The 18,331-nt window shown below is 40.8% G+C and overlaps 1 protein-coding gene across 1 annotated transcript in view; it reads left to right on the top strand.

The window, feature by feature from the left end:
* KCNH1 (potassium voltage-gated channel subfamily H member 1) overlaps positions 1-18,331 on the top strand; it is a 187,412-nt gene that overhangs the window by 54,697 nt on the left and 114,384 nt on the right. The window lies entirely within an intron of this gene.

Below are 18,331 nucleotides of genomic sequence, written 5' to 3'. Positions count from 1 at the left end.
AGTTAGTTTGGGAGAAGTATTCTCTCAGTATCCTTTCAATATTGTCTTGTGAGTAAACCATAAAATGTGTGAGGCCTGAAGTACTAAAAATGCACCACAGTGGGCACGGACAACATCTGTGCCTCCACTTGGTATGTGGCAGAATCTTCGTATGTCTGAGAGCTGTGTACGTTAGACAAGTGGGTCGGTGAGTGGGTGGAGGTCCAGGAGCATCTTAGAAGGGAGAGTGAACAATAGCTTTCTAGAGGCCTAAACTCTGCTGTGAGCTGAGCATGCAGTCAGATCCTAAAGCAACCGGGATGATACTGGCCTTGGGCACCTCTGGCTCACATTTCCTTGTCACAAGGGATTATTCATACTGCCAAGCTGTCCAGCTTTTGGCCATGTTGTCATTTCAATGCAGGATATGCACTCAAAGTGCCTTGAGAGCTACTTGGAGTTAAGAACCATATGGTGGCCACTGTTAAACTAGGTCATGTTTTTCTAGATAAGGGTGGAATTCAAACCAAAATAAGGAAAAAAAATATATTCTACTTTGTATGTGGAAGAGCCTATCTTTATTTGGAGAAAGAAAGGAGCTTCTGTGCAGTAGTATTCCATCTAGAGGAGAAAAAAGTCAATCTTTACTAAGCAGAAAATTAAAAAAATATAATGAAACTCAATTAGCAGCACAGTCCCTGTTATGACAGAAATGTGAAGCTTTGATTCTGATGTGTCATTTTACAGCAGCACTGAAATTATGTACTGAGATTACATGTACAGTGTTAAGCAGGCTGAAGGTCAGTGACAAGTATAAAGACAAGCATTGTTGATCATGTAGGCATTGAGATATTTTAGCTATAAAAAATGTTAATTTTGTTCTTCTAGCTTTTTCCACTGCTAGGATTAGGATGAGTCCCATCATCCTAATAAAACACCCATGCAGCAGAAGGGAAATTTATATAAAACTTGGAGAAAATGAAGTGGTTTCCTCATAAGAAGGTGCATTAGGCAAAGTAGCAGTGTAGTACAAAACAGGCTTCCAAATGTGTTTTCTGATGAAGGTACCTGTTTAATTGGAAATATCCTGAGCTTAGGGTTATTGTTCATCGTGTTTTGCTCATGATACTAGCTAGACAAGAATAGCTAGTTTTATTCAGCATTAAAATTTAGCACTATGAAAACTGGATGAACATAACCTTCATAAAATCAGGAATGTACATGGGGAATATTTTGGAGTTGCTCCAAACTCTTCATATGAAAATATGGTGGAAAGAAACTGAATTTATGCAAGATTAATGTTGATAGGTATCTGCTCTGAATTCTAAAATGAACTTTAATTTCAGTAAGCTGTGAAAAATAGTGTTCTGGCTATTTTACATCTCATGAATGCAGTCACATTTGAGGGACACAACTTTGTATTTGGACTTTTGGAACCTTACGTTTCTAACCCCGTAACTGTCTGTGTACCTGTGCACGTTTATCCTATGAACAACTGCCTGGAAGCCATTAGGACTATTCACAATACATGTGTGCAGGAATGGCAACTAAATAATCCAGTATTTGAGTTTACTTCTCTGGATTTTGTAGGGTCTTGATTGCTTTTAGCATGCTGATATTTTGAGGTGTGGTCATTCCCCAGGATGGGAGGAACAAACCTAATTATTTTGTTTGCAGTTATTGAGAGCTTAATTGTTGATATACATTCTTTTAATGTTGAAATAACACTATTTTGCCTGTAGAATTAAGCTCTCAAACATTGAGCTGAGCTTTGAACTAGGGCTATTTTATAAGCATTTTGTCTGATCTGTTGGGAACATGAAAGGTACATAGCAAATGTATCAGGGATAGATGTGGGGGAGCAAAAAGAAGTTTCCAGGCTAAAGCTTTTGTACATCACTCAGAAAAATACCCCTTTGTCCCTGGCCAAGTAACATGTTTGTTATGGGTTGAGCTACTCACTCATAACACAGTTGGTGGCTATGTGTTCCTGTTGTGGTCCTCATTTTGCAGATGTCAGATCACAGAGATGTGCGTGTGGGCTGATTAGGGGCTGTGGATGTCCAAAGCCTCAGAAATAAGCAATTTCAAATCAATTCTGCTAATGTGTTACTGCCCACTAATAAAAGGAAAGGGTATATGTTTTCTCATTCATACTTGCTGTTAACACTGTATTTGTTTTAACACCTAGCTAATGATGCATTCTCAAAAGCTACTACTGTCTTTCAGTAGCACAGAAAATGCTGTTTTCTTTCCATGAAGGATGCAGAAAGAGCTTAATTGTTTGTTTATCTAAAACTTCAATTGAAGGTAGCTGGGATTTGCTGAGTCCAACCTCAAACACACTGCTTTGTTAACTTCCTCCCTGCTAGAAGGTGTCTTCAAGAATTGTGTGAATTTATCTTGGTTTTGAAGTGGCTAGGTATAGTCTGTGCATAAATATGTACCTGTGTATTTAAATAGTCCAGTGAAATAAGTAATTTTACAACCTTTTCTGTATGAAATGGAAACAACATGGTCACTTGTTCTTTGAGGATGTCACTGTTTTTGTTTAGTTGAGTAAGACAGTATGTTAACAAGATTGGTTTTGAGACTCCAAAACTGTCACTATAGTATCATAAAAATAAAAAGAGTATTTAGGGACAAATGTATAACAGCCAGCATTAATATTTCAAAGTGATTCCAGCAAAATTTTACTTTAAATAGGCTGGAAATTTTAAATTTTTCTCCCCTTGGGCCAATTAACCTCCTGTGAATAAATAGTAAAACTTCCATTAGCCTGATGGGGACGGATTTAGATGAGCGGAAGGAAAATTATAACATTTCTTTCTCTTTGTGCATTTTATCCTCTGGTCTTTTTGAATAGTGCTAAGTGCCGTGTAAAAACCCAAGTGCTTGTTGAACAATACTGTGGCCTGCTAAGCTTACCATCACAGTTTTATTAACAAGATCACCTTTGAAATTTTGATCTTCTCTTTATTTGTAAAAGAAACTGAATTTTCTTGAATTGCAGATATTGGTCAACGTGTAGGAAAATGTCTGCGACCCCCACCTCCCTTGCAGGGGCTGTGCGTGTAGCTACAGCTACCCTACAGGCGGTTAGGGCGCAGGTACCGCTCCAGCGCACGGCGAGCGCGTGCCTCCCACTGGTGGCTGGCCGAAAAACTACAGCACTGTGGTGCTGGCTCCTTCTTGGATCCAGTTTACAGTTGCCTTTGCACCTTCCCTCTGATTTTTTGGTGTCAATGGTCTTGACTTCAGTTTGCTCCGTGAACTATGCCACCATGGTTTGGTAGCGGCGTCCAAGTACGGCTTCCCTGGAGCGCGGATGTTGGCTTCTAGTGGAGGGAAAGGAAGAATTTGCTTTTACAAATGTGAACTCTTCCTACTCAGTGAACTTAGAATAAATATACTTTATATGTACATACATATGTACATAGCGTATGTATATACATACAGAGAGGGTGCACATGTATTATGATGCTTAAAAGAAGAAAAAAGAGACCATATGTTTTTTTCCTCCATGCTTGATACTCTAGAAATATTTTTAATAGAATGGATTTGATTGTGCAGAGTTCTTGTGCCTCTGGGGAAGGCTGAACATGGTGTGTGCTACCCTGAGGAGCATTGCCAGGTGGCGCAGTTTTGCAAGGCTTTCTGGTCCTTGTTTCTGGCAAACTTAGTTTTTAGTTTTGTTTTCCTTTAGCTGCTTTGCTGGCTCAAGATCTTGAATAGTTTCTGGGAAGGAAAGTCATGAATGGCAGCGATACTTTTTTTCTTTGATCTTGGAGTGTTGTCTGTTAAGCCTCTCTGTTTCAGGAGAGGTATTACTGTGTAAACAAGTGATTTTAAGACATGTATTGTGTCTTCTTCACTGGTAAACTTACTGAAAGGTTTGTGGTACAATCAGCACAGGACTATGGTGACATCCAAACAGGACGTTTGTATCAGAAGGGCTCAGAATATTACAGGCATTTGAAACATAACTAGCGTCCTTCCATGTGTGTTTAGTATGCTTATACACAGAGAGGTGGAATTAATACTCTGTAATTATGTTCCGTCTTCCATAAAACAAAATCTGGTTTTTTCTGCTGCTCAGCCCCTGATACATCCCCTTCTGCTCACTGCTTACTCCCTCTGTAAAGCTGGTCCTGTGGCAGAAATACATTTGTGTTACATTAACTGTTTATAGACCCATTGACCACTAGTAATAGTACTTTGCTATAATGTCAGATAGCTGTTTAAAGAAGTAGGTAAGAACACTTGCATTTTCTTTTTTATGCAGTCTTTCATTATGGTAAATAATAAATCCAGGTAACTTCTAATTAAAAATTTAGAGATATGTTAGTGAACTGGTAGGAATTTTGGCAGTTGAGCACAAATGTTGGCCTAGTAAAAAGGTTAAGGTATGTGAGCTTGTAGAAGGAAGGGTAGGTATGTGATGTTAGCAGTGCATAGACACTAGGAAGGGATGACTGAGGTGAATAAGCTGGAGTGGTGGTGGATTGAGCCTGTGGGACTAGGTGGGTTGGTTGGTTTTACACTTGTGGCAGAATATAAGAAAGCATGGCTTGGTCTCAGTGGCCCTGGTCTCTGCATTGGGGTGACCTTCTGCAAGGAGGTGTTCTTGTGCTCTCAAATGCAATGACTGCACGTGTTGTCCTACTGACCTCATTGTGGCTGCAGTTTTCAGGGAGAAAGTGTTTTACTGTTGGTTATTTTGACATGGGTAGATGCAACCCCTAATTAGATTTGTAAGGGATGGCAGCATCCTCATCTTGTAGCCCTGGGGTTGTATGGTCCATTGGTCAGCTCCGCTAGAGCTGTGGCAAGTGAAAAATGCTATTGATTCTTGACCTCAAATAATGCACGTCTGTTTGGGAAGAATAGATTATTTTAAAATAGAGATGAAGTATCCAGTGACTGCTCTTAAGGATTTCTGTTCTTCGGAAGCTTCATGCTTCTGATAAGAGATGCAATTCATATGGCTATATAGCTGTTTTTCCTGAACATATGGTGAATTAAAGTTTTGTAAAGCAAACTGTCTTCACATCTGTCAATAAGCTGACCTGCACGATTTTGCCTCACTTTATTGAGTATATATGTATATATATAGAGAAGTATGAGTGTTACTACTGGAAGTAAAAGCAATTAACTCCTCAGCTTCATTTAAATGAATCAAAACATATTTGCTTATCCCTTTTCACAGATGGCCACTAAATTGCTAATTAATAGGGAATATATCTACAGACAGATCTTCCAGAGAGGCTGATGTTACATAAAACCAGGTTTAAAACCACTGTCTGGGTCTGTGGAAAGACATATATATTTTAATACTTGGGGGGAAAAAAGCTATTTCAATTTTTAGTTTCTTCCCTGTGGAGACATATGCCTTGAAATAACAGTTCTCGTATATTTTGTTCAGTGAAGCTGTCAGGTTGGGTTACGTATTGTTTATTTTTCCTAAGCAATAGCAGAAACCTGAGGACTTTCATTTGCAGTTTTTGTTATCTGGGCACTGTGTCAGCAGTCCGCTTGCTGTGCAGGTGGAGTAGGGATGAACAGTTCTAAATATGCTTTGCATTTTTTACTGTTAACATACCATAATACTGATCGATGCTTACCCATCTAGATTTTGAGCAACTGTGCAAAATCTATCAGTGGTAGTTGCCCCATCCCTCAAAACATTCAAGGTCAGGTTGAATGGAGCTCTGAGCAACCTGATCTAGATGAGGATGTCTCTGCTTATTGCAGGGGGTTTGGACTAGATGGCCTTTAAAGGTTACTTCCAACCCAAACTATTCTATGATTCTATGATTTTGGAGCCTTTTGTTAGTGTTCTTAGTTGTGCTGAAAGATCCAAAGCTTTTGGTGCCTTTTCATCCGTAATTCATGTTAGGTAGCAACTTCCTGGAAGTAGAGGGCTTGACTCATAAATTCTCCTGTGAACACTATAATTGTTCAGATAGTGGGAGTGTATAATTGACCAGATAGTGAAAGTGATCACGGAAAAAGAGCAGAAGTAGGAGTTAAAAGTTCAAACTCGAGGACATGCACGCTCACATACCATAATACGTTTTCAGTCACTGAGTTCATTAATTAAAACAGACCAGAAACCAAAACCACTCATCTTCATTGAACATGTGCAACACAAGCATCATGCAGTCCTGCAGCACTTCAGCTCTTGTCTCTGATTAAGGTAGAGACAGATCCCCAGAGTGTAGAGTAGCTGTGTCAGCTTTGTTCAGCCTTGTCTGTGACTAGCTTCTTTCTCATTAGGCATAAAACCAGGAATGAGGATAGCATTAAGTAAATCTGAAAACATAATTAGTTTTTTTTATTTATTTACATTTATTTTACATTTATTTTATGTACAGCACTCTTGCTGAAAGGAACGGAAATCTGCTCTAGTAATGTGAACATCCCTCTGAATTGTATGAAAATCTTAGTGGCTGGTATCATGACACATGGGTCAGTGTTGCTCCTTCACAGCCTCACAGGGAGTTAGTGTGCTTTGGTGACCCCCAGCAGGGTAGGAAGTGTTCAGAGACTCTTGTGAACGAGGATAGCCACGAACTGATGAGAACTAGACTGTTATCAAAATACCTGAACAAGATATAGATGTGTTGCAGCATCATGTTTGGTAATGTTCCTGACTCATGATTTTCCCATCATAATGCAATTCATCAGTTGTTAGAGCAAATGGATGTGGCCATGCTGTGTGTGTTCTTTCCAAACACTTAATCATAAGTGTATGTGTATCCCTAGTACCCCTTTTAGGGGATGGGGGGCAGGGGCATATTGAAATTGGTTTTGCTGGAAGTTGGTAGCCTGAAACTGAGGGCCAGCCATGTGCCAAGTGCTGGCTAGGTTTGCTGGGAATATCATTCAGGGCCTGAGCACAGAGGTCTGTGAGACTTCAAACCCAAAGCAACTTTTTCTGTATCCGTGGTTATTGCAAGTGCAATGTTTTGATTTCGGGAGATGCAAAAGTGGTCTCTTGGATACCTGCTCTATGTCACTAACCCTAGCAAGATGACAAAAATCTCTTAGATGCCATAAACTTCTTGGTAGCCACTGAGGTTGCAGTTGGCATGCTTTTGATATGGCTGATGTTTTTTCATCACTTTTCATTCTCATCTACCTTAGCCACCAGCAACACTACTCAAGCTAGTAATTCCTAACTTCAAGGCCTGGGTTTATTTTTTATTTTATTTTTATTTTCAGTTCTTTTTAATGAGTAAGGACAGTCTTTGCAGACCTATTCCCTCACCCCTCTCTGCTGTGCTTTATTACTCCTTGTTTGATGCTAGTCATGATATTTGAAGAGCTGGTGTGCTATTGCTATAATTGTTAAACAACTTTGCTTGGATGCTTTCTCCATTAGAATGAACCACCAGAAGTGTCGCGGATATGTTTCTCAGCAAAGCCAGCAAAAGGGCAGACTTTAGGTGACAGGTATGTAAATAGCGAACTCCTACAAAAATCATCTCCAGGCTAAGGTGGACTGGAAGTTTTTTTCAGGTTCACAACACCAGTGCTAATGCTGTAATGAATCTGTCTGAGCTAATGACCATGGCTGCATGAGGACTGGCCCATTCATATGAGGTTAGTCATCTCCTCACCACAACACACTTCAAAGCATTATTTATAGAAGAAAGAAAACTGATTTTGTGAGTATGTTAATATGATAGGACTTTGTTTCCTGTTCTGGTTTGGGGAAACATAAACTTACTCTGTGTGAGATGTTACTTCTTACAATGCCAGAGTGAGTGAGCAATATTCTTTTTCTTGTTATTTAAAGTGTATATGACCAGATTAAAGATAGATTAAATTATTGCTATTAAATTTCCCCCAAAATGCGATTTGCAAATGGCAAGGTTAAATTGCCCATGTACTTTTGGTTGTGGAGGAAAAAAGAAAGAGAATTCCAGTGCTATATCACTTCTATATGCTTGGTGAATTGTGTCATGGTGTGTCATCTTGCCTTAATGACTTCAAAAATTTCAGGCTGTACTTCAGCCTAATGGATCTAGGGATCGGACCTCCCTCAGAATATACTAGAAGTTAATTGCTAGAATAGTCCCACGAAATTTTCCTCCAAATCACTGTCAGTATCATGCAAATCCAATCAGGATAATTTTTGAAGTGAGATTTCTGTGAAAATTTTTCATTCTTAAGGCTCTTACAATCTATTGTCTCCTGCAGAGTTTAACCTTGCTCACCAAGACACTGGACAGCTTTTGAAAGGACTGTAAATGCAAATAGAGAAAAAAAATAGTTCTGTTTGACAGGAGAGAAGATGAAAGTTATAAAGTGTTAATGGTTTAGCTTTTTTTGGCATATGGGGGAGAGCTCATGCTACAGTAATGTTACAGATAATTGCATTTTTCCTCTTTGTTGCACAGCGTTTCTGAATTTTACCTTGAATTATTTAATAATAATGAGGAGGATAAGGAAATAAATAGGCATCCCAGTTGTGGGTGTGTCTCTTTTTGACCTGATATCTCCCATATCCAAAGTCTGCTCATTAATGCAGAGTTTTGCTTTCTTGAGGCCATTTGTAACATTTCTTACTATAAGTAGGTTTAAAACACTGAAATGTGCTGGCTATTTCAAATTTTCATCAGTACATGCAACCAACTTGTTTTGAATTCTGAAGGAACATCATTAACTCAAGTTAATGTTTGAGAGGTAAGTGCCTGATGCATCCAGAACATGGACTGAGAGGGCCGAGGAGCATAAAAGGAAAAAAGAATATTTCAGGAAGGTGAACCAGGGGATAATATGCAAGATGTTTTGTTCCCTATGAAAAGAATCTGCAAGAGACTTTGTGTTTTGATATGCAGGACAGCACACCTGGGGGTTCAGTTTATAATTTTATTCTTAGATTACTGAGGCACACAAGTGGAAGAGCATGGTTTGTCTTGTAGGAATTTTATTCTGGATTCCCACCTGTGAAATTGGCTAAGTACTTATAGCACACAAAAAGTGTGATATATTTTTCTTTCTTTTTGCAGTCCTGGGAGTCCTTTCCTTAAGCAGCAATTCTGTTGCCGAAGGATGGATATCCTGGACAAGGATTTGGCTTTACACAAGAATAATCTATATTTTGAAGTCCATTTCTGTCTAAGAAATCCCGGTTAGATAAGCATGGGAAAAAATAGCAAAATAGCACATCCGCTCATATGACGCATCATGCCACTTGTCATCTAATATGTGGAACATCACAGAAGATCTGAAGCATCTTCTAAGCACCTTTCACTTCTGCATCAGCTTCAAAAATGATATAGTTATTTTAATATCTAATTGCTACTGGACCCAAACAGGCCTGCTGTAGCTTACAAAATGTTGGAGTAGAAACAACTTGCCTAGATGTAAGTAGATTATGAATCTTGATATGTCCTAACCACTCAGATAAGCTATCTCATGACATCTTGAGAATGCATAAGGTTTAGTTATGCTTTCCAGATCAGTGAGTTTTAATGCATTTGGCTGCTTTTATATTTTAAAGAGAGATTTTTCAGTTTATAAAATGATAACTAAAGTTCTAGTGGATGTAAGTGCTGTTTATTTCTTGGCAATGAGAGCACTGAAATATTCTAGATTTAAACTTAAGTTGCTATCTGAAGACACATCCTGTCATAAGCAGCAGCTTGATGGAAGGAATTCTGATCTCCTGAGAAAATACGGACTGTATGTGAAAATGTCGGTATCTTTTATTCACAGTACAACTCTTGCTGCAACTGGTGTGAAAAATGTGGAAGAAGACAAGTAACTTTATTAATAGGTCCTATTGCCTGGAAGAAAAGTAGAAAATTTGTTCTAACTGAAGGGTTTTGACAGCCAGTAGGGTCTAAAATCCAAAGTGCCTTATGGTAAAGAATAAAGTAATTGAGGTATTAAGGCCTGACTGTTCTTGCTCACCTCAACATGAGCTGTGCATGCTTTTTTCTTTCTTCTTTGAAATCAAACCAGTTACTGTACCAGGTGGTGTGCAAGTGAATTCTTCTGGTCAGACAACAGGCAAGCTTTGCCCTCCCCTGTCACCATCTCAAAAGCAAAAATGGGTTGCTTGGTATGTACAGGTGAGTGGGATGATTCAGGGTCAGGATCTGGTAGTTCTTCAGTGAGGGATTTTCACTACAAAATAAGGGGGAGCTGGAGCCTGGTAACATCTTCCAAGTATTCAGTGGCAGAATTGAAGGGGAGAGAACTGGACTTAAGATAAAGAATTAATTTCTGTTGAATTGAAACTGAACTTGAATGATTCGCTTCTCCCCCCCACCCCCCCGAGTAATTTTCTGGTAAAATAAAGATTTACTAGAAAAGCACAGAAAATAATGCCAAGGGGTTTGGATCATCCTGGTCCATGAAGACCTTAAACAGTCTCATAGCTTCTAGCATTTCATTAAATGAATTCTAAAAATCATAAGCTTATTTATTACAGTTGTATCACTTATTGACAGTTTGTACTTTTAGTACAACTTCTGTAAAATACAAAGTAGCACACTTGCTCCAATTTTGAACCAACCCTATCTTAATTTTCCTTTTCCAAAATTTTTCACCCCTTTCATACTCAGAGTGCAAACGAGTTCATTTCTCCCTCCGAATGGTCACATCTACTGTGGCACTTTGTGTGTGTGGTCCTGGACAGAGTGCATCCTTTCGCATCAAACGCATAGGTTTGGCAATGGCTTTGTGTTGTTGGAAATAACCCAGTATCCACTGAGAGTAGATCATAGAAGTGCACCTTAAATCTGATGTGGCCATTCTGCGATTTCCAGTTCTCTTTCCTATAATGGACAACCAGTTCTTTCCTCCTACTTTTCTCTCACTTCCCTGCATCTCTTTTCAGCCTTAATTTCTGGGCCTGACACTGCTCTGAGCTTTGCCATCCCACACTAGCACCTTCATCCTCAGTTGGTTGGTTGGTTGTGGGTTTTTTTTGCACAGAGAATTTAATAAGAAACAAGGAACAGGAAAAAAGATACTCAACTTGCCTTCTTTTGCCCCTTTGCTTTTGGAGAGAGAAGTTGTTATAAGCTGTAATTCCTTGCGCTTCTTATTCCTTAAACATTTGTTGGACTTTAAGCTTCTCATTCACTTTCGTGCATTTAAATGCAGAGGGGGCAGGGGGGAGGAAGGTGATTTCCTGTATTGCAAAGATGCAAATATGCTTTGGTATCTTGATTCACTTTTGGTTTGAATCTTTTTGATTCTAATTCTTTCTTCATAAAAGTCTTTCTTCATGTTACTGGGAAAATTATAAAATCAATTTTATCAGGAATTAAGTATGCCAAAACTGAAATTTCCAGGAACTGGCTTTCTCACACTCCTTGTAAGTAAGTTGACTGCAGGTTAATAATGAGATAACAGCTACAGAATGTGGGAGGGGAAAATGAGCATTTTTCTGTAAGGGAGCCTTATTCCACATAAAGTTAGCAACCTCCTGTGAAAATTGTAGAGGAATTACCAAACTGGCAAATTACTTTGGCAAAACTACTGTCATGTAGGTGCCACACTGACTGCGGGCAGCTACAAGGAGAAGACCTAGTTATGTGCCACCTTTTGGCCTATTATGCTGTTCTGATCTGCTCATGCAGAGAAAATAATATCCAATACTGCTCTGAACCTTCGTGTATATAGTAGGCTGAAGTGACAGGTTATGTGAGAAGCTGTCTGGAAGAGGCATTGAGATCCAGTTGCTAGTGCCCTGTAGCGTGACACAGGGGAGCTGAGTCCCATACCCAGCTGAGGTGCTAGCCTGTAGTGTCCCCTTCCAATAACCTGTTTTCCCTTCTCTGTCCATCTTATGTATTTCTACTTTGTGCAGGGAGGCGGGGAGGGACCTGCCTCTCAAAAGAGCATCAGTCTCAACTTGAGCTTGAAGTTCTGCTAAAATGCAAATAGGTGTTATTACAGATACCCACTACAATGGCATCTGTGTTGGTCTGCCCACTAATCATGACCCATAAGCCCTTGACTAGCTCCTGAACCATCCCCAGGCATTGCTCCATGCATCCAGCTGTTCTCTCAAATAAAGGGCAAGTCCCCTTCCTTGTTCTCCCAGCCTGCCCTTTCTGAAGAGCCTGTGTCTATCAATTGCAGGGCTTGGGTTGTGAACCATCCCACCGTGTCTCCATGATCCCAGTGACGTTATCTCCCTGTAACCACACATAGTCTTTCTAGCTCTTTGTTTGTTCCCCATGCTGTTAGGTGTTTTCAAGAGGCACCTGAGCATGCCGAGTCCCCAGTACAGGCTGGGAATAGCACTGGAAGATGTCTGATCGTGAGGGAAGCTTTCTGGAAAAACAGGAAAAGGGGAGAGGCAGGTGGGTCAGAATTGTTTTGTTTCTTTTTCTCACTGGTGTAAGAGAAGACAGCATATTCCTTGTGAAATGTACAACAGACAAATCAATCAAAGCTTCTCCACTTGTCTTTAGAAGCATGGGAACAGCAGTACCTGCAAGGCAAAGCTCTGTGTGATGCTGCCAAGCATCTTCTGGGGTATAACTTGAAGCTGCCAAGTGGATGGATGCTTTTGTTTTCCAGTGATGGCATCAGAAGGTTGTCCTTTCAGGCCGGTACAGGTGACCATCTGCTTTTTGGGCTCCTGCTGGTCTGTTAGTAAATGCACTGACAGGTGTGAGATGGAAGCATGTAGCTACAGTTTCCCTTGCTGCTTTTGCTTTCATGCTGGGGCGTGTGTGGGTGGACGAAAGGGGGAGCAGGTGTTGAGAGAGAGAAATAGGACCTGAACTTGAAACTAAGGTTCCTTCTTTTTCCTTTTTGAACTCTTAAACTTTTTAGACTGCTTCCCAAAACAAACAGTCTCTTTACACAGTGCGTGTTTAAGATGGTTGTTTCCTCGTACTAGTTACAGACCTGTAGTCCAATAAATGAGCAATAGTTCTGTTCTTTGGTCGTTGTGGTTGAAATCATGTGGTTTGAATCATGATGCTTTGAAGCAGATAAAGACTTGAAAAGGGTATTTGGGATACTTATTTATGCGAGGAAGAATACATGCTGGGGTATGAGGTAAGTATGGCCAGTTGAGTGTACTGATTTTATCAGATTTTATTATTGTACTGTACAAAGTGCATGAGATTCTGATCGTGATTATGCCAGTGTAAAGATATCTCCCTTCATGAGGATGTAGTTGAGATCCAGAGTGGAGTTCTCTTTTATTCATATGCAGACTTTAATAATATAGAAGACTGGAGGGAAGAATACTGTTGTATGGGAGTATTGTGTTGTATCATTGGGCAGCCAGACAAAAGAAAATGCTCTGAGTTATTACCAGTTTGGGTTGAAATGGAAAATATGATGCAGCAGGCAACTACAGCAATAAAGGTATGAATGGTTCGGTGCATGGAGTATTGATATGATTGCAAGGGTCCACAGCTCAGTGAAATGGGCAGTTCAGTAGTTCAGTGGCCAGTAAGATGCTGGTGCAGGTAAGACATTCAGAGAAGCAGGAAAGATAAGAGAGCCTGAGGGCAACCACACTTCTCAAGCTGTTTGCCTTCAGTTGGGAAGGACAGCAGTCTGCTGTGAGGCTTGTCTTCTCCTGATGCATTGGGGGAGTAGCTGTGGTAGAACTTGTCAGGAGCAGAACTAACTTTCTGGCCTTGCACACTACACAAATGTGTTTAAATCAGTGCTGATGGCATTAATAATGTCCTTGTGGTAGTAGTTAAGCATTTTCCTTCCTTCAACTGCTTTGTAACCCACATCATGGCTGTGCTGTCTCTTCAGCAGAGATTTAATACGCGATAGTGTCAGAAGTGGAGAGCAATGGGGAAGGAATCTGGGAAAGCATTTGGCAGCCGCACATGAATGAGAAATGCTGTTTCCTGTAAGCGTTTGATATTGAGTATTGCCAGATATTCCATACAAAATGCAAACGTAGTGTACTGACCTGGGAGGGCTTGGGGCCAGGGTCTGTAGGGCCAGGCTTTAAGGTAACCCTGAAGAGTTTTATTAATTTTGCGTAAATGGGCAGTGAAAGAAGCTGCTTCCCAGAAGAAGTCAGTATGAGTGGAGAAAAAGGAACAAACTTCAGTCTGAGACTGCTGTGTTTGTGCGTGCACGTGTGCTGCTAGCGTTGCTTTCCTTCCATGATTGCTGTCTGTAACCTTATACTGCCAGAGAGTATGGCTTTATACTTTTAAAAGTATCTGGTTTTGTACCATTTTCTATGCAGTGATGTGCAAAATGGTTGATATGCAGTGATGTCTGCCTGAGGCTGCACAGCTGAATTCCCCACTGGTTGCTAACAGGAAAGTTTTGTCCTTCAATAGCTACACAGTAGTAGTTCTGTTTTAACAGCTTTAGAGGACCTTGCCATCAGTCACTGGTTGCCTGGTGGACAAAGTGCATTCCTGTAAAGCAGGGCTACTTTCCCAAATGACCTGCTGTTTGAAATGCCAGTTAATTGCAAGTCATTTTAGATGCTACAGGATCACTTGCTTCGCACAGTTCAACAGGCTGTAGATTCATCTAAAGTGAAAAAAGAGCACTTGCTGTAATTGTAGCTGAGAAACAGCAAGTTTCCTCCAGTCTCTGCTGAACCTCCTGTGTCCAGGATGGGCAGGGAAAGCAATCTGCTCTTCTGTGCCCCAATTCTGAATGATCAGTTCCTCTAGGAGAGAGGAGGGCAGCATATAAATGTGCCAACCGAAGGAAATATTCAGTGCACAAGCCACAAAACCTGTTTACCCTAAGGATTAGATTTTACTTCTGCACAGATTTCTCCTCCTCTGACTCTAGCGGTGCTGTTCCTGAAGCGTTCTGGGAGGACTTTCAAAGGCTGTGACCCCACAGGAGCTGTCAGTGTTTTGAGAGCTTTTTCAGTAAAGGAAGGCAAAATATCTTTCATCAAAGGGCTGGATTTCTTCTGAGGTTGACTCAGAATCTGCTTGTTCATGTACTTACTCTTCCTCATATAATGTTGCTGGGGCAGCTTTTCAAATTATGTCAATTTTGAATGTTCAAGTAAAAAATTGCCTGTTGTCAGAATTGGAAACTTTTTTGTGCTGTCACACCATTTTTCTGTTAACCCTTGGCAAGTTATTTTGACTAGTATTTTCATGGGTGCTTGATAATTTGTGTTTTATCTTCTGAATTTCCCCACTTGGTACATGGCAAACCTGATTTTATGTCACTAAGCTTCTGATGAAAATAGAGCTATGAGTACTTGGCGCCTATAAAAAGCAGTGAACCTGGCCTTAAGAATTATAATTATCTATACTGGTGACCAACTAGAAAACTTTGGCCTTGGACAACAGGAGATAAGACAGGCATCAGAGTATATGATTTTTCGAGTTAACGATGTACCTACCTAAGATGTCAATGGCACCTAAGCAGGATGTTTAATAGAGAACATCGAGATGGGACTGTTAAAATGTGAATGAAAAACTTTGAGAAGCCTAGTAGCATGGTCTAATTCTGCCAACCTAAAACCCCCTAGATATTTGTGGAAACAACTGCACTTTCAGTGCTGGTATTGATTTTTCTGGTCCTGTCAGGAGGGAGCTGCAACTTGCAGATATGCAGTCTCTCAAGTGAGAGAGATGACCGCAGCTTTCCAGTATCAGCTGATGAGTTTAGTGCTGATATCTGTGCAACAAGAAGACCATGCTGTACTTCTGTATTCCTTGTATGATCTCTGTGCTGTTTCTGTGTTGCATCGTTGTGTAGTCAATACACTGGATATGCTGTAATTCAGACTGTGTCCTTGAAAAATTACAATCAGACAAGTAAACGAAGCATAACAACTGTATCAGAAATAGTGTGACCAGCAGGACTAAGGCAGTGATTGTCCCCCTGTACTCGGCACTGGTGAAGCTGCACCTCGAACCCTCTGTTCAGTTTTGGGCCCTTCGCTGCAAGACAGAAATGGAAGTGCTGGAGCATGTCCGGAGAAGGATAACAAAACTGGTGAAGGGTCTAGAGAACAATGAGGAGCAGCTGAGGGAATGGGGCTTGTTCAGCCTGTAGAAAAGGAGGCTCAAGGGAGACCTAATGGCTCTCTACAACTGCCTGAAAGGAGGTTGTAGCGAAGTAGGTGTTGGTCTTTTCTCCCAAGTTACCAGCAATGTGACAAGAGGAAACAGCCTCAAGTTGTGCCAGGGGAGGATTAGATTGAATATTAGGAAAATTTCTTCATTGAAGGGGTTATTGAGCATTGGAACAGGCTGCCCAGGGAGATGGTGGAATCACCATCCCTGGAGGTGTATAAAAGTGTCAGTGCAGTACTTGGTGGACTTGGCAGTGCTATGTTGACAGTTGGACTCTGTGATCTTAAGAGCGTTTTCCAACCTAAACAGTTGTATGATTATATGATCATCAATTCAAAACAGATTGATGGGACCAGTATCTTTCCATCAGAAAGTGAAAAAAACTCAACCCCAAAACAAAAAGCTTTTTTACTGATGGCTTTGTGCCTTCCACAGGCTGATGATGTGTTTTATGTTATTGCTTGTGTTCTGAGTCCTTCTGACCATTTCTGATTTTACTGCTATTATCTGTCTGCTGCCATCATGATAGTATTAGAAACAAAATGTAGCAAGCAACACCTATAATTAGGGTTGTCTACACATTTTCTTTCTATTTTCCATTTGACTCATTCCCAACTTTTTGAATCTTTCAATTTCCAAGTTGAGATAATCAAGGTCAGCCATCTCTGAGAGCGAGGGTGGTGTTTGTCCATTTAACAAAGCAAGGTTTTGAATATAAGAACAGTAGGGCTGGAAACTGAAATTTGGCAGCAAGAGAATACTTGTGGAGGAGAATTCTTAGAAAAACCCTGAGGCTTCTTTCAGAAAAGAAACCGACAATGTAATGACCCACTGGAAAACGCTGGCCTTGAAAGACACACAAGACTATGCAGTTACTGAGCTAGCCGTATACATAGTTTAATGTCAGTGAAAGTGCTGAATAGACATAAAAATTATATGTGTTGCCTTCTCTGGATGAATCACAAGAGAATGAATCATGGAAGTGACAGGGAGATACTGACTTCAGTGTGACTCAGGAAAAGACGGGCACGTTTAGCTCTTGAAAGTTATTGCTCTGAGGACAAGCAAAGACATATAGGCACCCTTGGGTGCACCCTTTGGAGGCCAGCTGGCCGCACCCTACAGGGAAGCAGCCCCTGGGAGAGGCAGCGCGGGCTGGCCACCGGCTGTGGCAGCCATAGCACCTGGCAGAGGAGTGGTGCTGCCAGAGCCCAGGGCACGTGTGAGACTTAGGAGCACCTGGGAAGAGGTTGTAGGTGAGGGATAGATTGAACTTTTAAACCCTGCCCAGTACATAGCTACTGTCCAGTAACAACTGGTCGCTGTTAGCCTCGTCTGTGTCCGCTGGCCTCGGAGAGCACAGGCCTGCGTTTCTGCAGCCAGTGCCGTGCTAGGCCTCGCCCAAGCTGCATTGCTGTGTACAGGTGTTTGTTAGCATGTTTGTTTCTCAGCAAAGCATGACTTGTTGGTGTGTTTTGTATTGTCTAAAGTTGGAGCTTTTAGCGTGGTTTTGTTTGCTGAGATCCTTAAAAGCAGCCTACTTTGTGTCTTCTGTTGGGGGGTAAGCTCCCTTCTGCAGCATTCCCCTCTGGCCCGCTGAGGTACCAGGGCCGTGCTGTGTGCTTCATTTCAGGTGCTGATTTTTAGATATGTGGGACTGGCAATTTGTGAGTTAATTGATGATGTCTACATGCTGCAATTAACCTAATTATAGGTTTGATTACATTAATTAAACTCTTGTCCTGGACAGCAGATGTTTAATCATTTGTCTTCAGGCTCTCCCTCAGTTGGGGTCATTTGGGAACCTGTTGCGTTGGGTTGGTAGTGTTCAGTAGTGTGTGGTACAGGCACAAGTGTGTCGCCACTAACACTGGAACAACTTGTTTCCCCTTAATCTTAAACATTCTCTTATTAAAACCCTATTGTAAAACTTTAAATGTCATTGATCAACTTGTATACTCCTGTTTGTTGGAAGCTCTTGAAAGTGTGACTCTTCTCCAAGGTGGTGGGAGAGAGCCTTTTGCACTAGTTTACACTAATTTGCCTTTTGGTGCATATGTGCACTTTGTGTTGCGCTTATGGATGCTGTGCTGGATGCACAGACCCTGAGAGAAAAAAAGGAAGTCTTGCTTTGCTGCTGTAGCATTAATATATATATATATATATATATATATTTTTCCCCAATACAGTTAGCTGTTTTTCATCACAGCTTGTTTTGGAAAGCTGCTCACTTGTAAAGAGGCAGGATTTCAGAGCTGAGCTATAATGAACTACAGAATCAACAGTGGCACAGCATGATAGGAAAGTGAAGGTGCCATTTCTGAGCT

This window comes from Falco rusticolus, chromosome 12, assembly GCF_015220075.1.
Source record: "Falco rusticolus isolate bFalRus1 chromosome 12, bFalRus1.pri, whole genome shotgun sequence".
Lineage (NCBI taxonomy): Eukaryota > Metazoa > Chordata > Aves > Falconiformes > Falconidae > Falco > Falco rusticolus.
The sequence above is the reverse complement of the archived record's forward strand: the minus strand, read 5'-3'. Positions and strand labels throughout refer to the sequence as shown.